We start from the raw sequence: 2,825 nt of genomic DNA on the forward strand, positions 1-2,825 counted from the left end.
CCCCCCGCTCTGAGGGGACGGACCGGGCGCCGCCTCACGCCCCTCACTTACCCACCCCCCGAAAGCGGGATGCGGGCAGGGGAGGGCGGCTCGCCCGATCCCCTCGCACCCCTTCCTCCGCAGCAGCCCCCTCAGCCGTGGGCAGCCCCGCCGCCGCGCTGGGGACTCCCTCCCCGCGGCACCCGCGCCCGTGGCCGGGCACAGCCCCGGGCTCCCCGGTTTTCGCAGCCCTCCGGCGACTTGCCCTCCCGAGGCCTCTTGTCCACAAAGCTGAAGAAAATTTCCCTGAAATCGGGGAAACGGACGTCACATCCTCACTAGCTGTGAACCTGGGCGGTTTCTCTGCCACAAAGACGGAGGGAGTGGGCCAGAAACCTGTCTCCTGCCCCGAATCCTCACCCGCCTCTTAGCCCCATGGGATCCCCTCAACCATTAATCTTCATGTTAAGTATAAGTGGACATGATTAATTCTGGTGTCAACTACATCAGTGCTCAATTAATTCACATTGACAAGGAGCATGTATCCTCTGACATTCCTGCCACAGCCCTTGTACTTCAATTCTCACAATAATTCCTCAAATACAAATTGTAAGTCTCTCAAGCTGAGGACACCGAGCAGGTTACACAGACGTCTGACAGAAAAAAGGGCTGCAAAACCCACCCGCACCCTTACTGCCAAAGACCAGCAAGCTGTATTTAATCTTTACGACTTAATTTTATCATGGATTCAAACTTGATAAAGGTAAAAGACAACGCCTGCCAGCTCGGGTCAGCCCAATGTTAATCTGGCAGTTTTCATGTACAACAACCAAGATTTGGGTCATCCTCAAATTCAAAACTGTGAAAAGCAGTTTAATATGTCATCCCTTCCCATGAGGGCATGTATCAGACCATAAAGCAATGGGTGGCTATATTAGGAAAAGAAAAAACCCTAGTTTTAGCAGAATCTCTTTCCCCAAGAGGGTACAGATGCCCTCTATCAGTCCCAGGCTGGTACTTGTTCTGCAGAAACTATTTAATTCTCACGTGTTGCTTTTTATATGAGTGATATCAAGGTGCCTATTTATAGCCAGTGCCTGCACTGAAGCGACTGTCTCCGTGTGATCGCCCTCTGCTCCTCTGCAGCATGGTGCCTGCACAGCACCCAGCACCGGACGTGTCCGAACGCGGCAAGAGACCACGCAGACCTTGGAGGTGCAACCGTTGACTTCAGAGTAGATGAGCAATGGAGAATTCCTAATGAAGTCTTCCTGATCAGCCACCCTGACAGGCAGGTCCCCTCCTCACAGCCCTGGGATCTGCAGCCTGAACAGGAATCCCTTAATTTTTGATGTTTTCTCCTGTTTAGCATCACTTTCAAGAGGAAACTCGAAGCCCACCCTCTCCTTCACTCTGCCATCACTCCAGCTCTCGTTCAATGTCTACGACATTCTTAGAGCAGCCAAACACTCTGTTTTATTTTCAGACAGCATCTGGGCTGTGCATGCACTCACCACTCATGTTACAGTTGTTTTGGGAACCATGGCTCTTCTGATGACTGGGTAGTGGTATTGCATTGATACTGCCTCTTACGCCTCGGACTGTTTCTCTTTACAAGAAACAAATTATTACTTTGTCAGCAGAAGCTGATAGATGAGTTCCCCACCTTACTTGGGCATTAAAAACAGGTCACATCCTGAGATTTGGCATCAAGCTTACTCTGAGCTCATACAAGTGGAAAAAAAAGCACCTGCTCTGCAAGGCAGCACAGGGGCCTTAAAAGTGAGCTCTGACCCTGCTATGAAGGCAGAACCTTGCTGTGTCTGGCATTCCTAGGTATCCTGCATGCTTCCCTTCTTCAGCCACCACAACTCCAACCTCACCTCCCCAAGACGTGGCTTAGCACTATCATCCTTTCAGGCTCTGCGTAACTTGTTCACTGAGCCCTTATCCTTGTATTTGCCCCTGCCCTTTGAGGAATTCTGGCTAAAGAGGCGGGGCAGTGCCTTATTTTTAGGTCCATGTTGCCCAGGGATTTCAGCCACCTGTGCAGCTGCATCACTGTATCCATGCAAGGAATTTCCAGTTCAGTGGTGCAGTAAGATTTGCATCAGTGCTGTTTGCCTTACTGGCTGAAAGCCTTACAGAGGCTTGGCCTTACAGCCAAACTGAGGCTTGTGCTAGACAGGTTTATGTCTGAAAACCTACTGTTGAGAGGGCTTTGTGAAAAAGAGAGAAAGAAATTAAAAAAATAAAGCAGAGAGGTTGGAAGAGAAGAATCTATTGGGTGACTGCAGTCAGATTTCAAATCACACATTGAATATGTGCTGCAGTGTCAGAAATTCTTCTTTCTTCTTGCATTCCATACACATATAGTAATTTTTTTCTTGTAATATAGTCAAAATAAGCCATCTTGTTGTAAAAATACTATACATACAGAAGTTGTCCAAATAAATATGAAATAATGATTCAAACACGTTAGTTTTGGCTATGCTATGAAGTGCAGTGAGTGCAGCTGAAAATGAAATACTGAAATGTACATTTCTTATTTTAAGAAGCAACATGAAGTTGAGGCTCGTTTTGTCTTAAAGTCATAACTGTGATTAATGATACTCGGACAAGACTGAGTGTCCCGTGCCAGTTTCAAAGGGCTCTATTTTAAGAGCGTAGTACGTACCTCATTCTCCAATATCCTGTGTACAAGGAGGCCATTTGATGCAGAGCACACCCCAAATATACAATTTTCCCTCTGTGCTGCTTTTAAACCAAACTGTCCTGTAAAACCTCACTCCTGAGAATCAGAACACATCATCAGCTGTTAAAACTGCTGCTGATGTACTCAACAG

This window comes from Haliaeetus leucocephalus, unplaced genomic scaffold (genome assembly GCF_000737465.1).
Source record: "Haliaeetus leucocephalus isolate CR32 unplaced genomic scaffold, Haliaeetus_leucocephalus-4.0 Scaffold587, whole genome shotgun sequence".
Classification (NCBI taxonomy): domain Eukaryota; kingdom Metazoa; phylum Chordata; class Aves; order Accipitriformes; family Accipitridae; genus Haliaeetus; species Haliaeetus leucocephalus.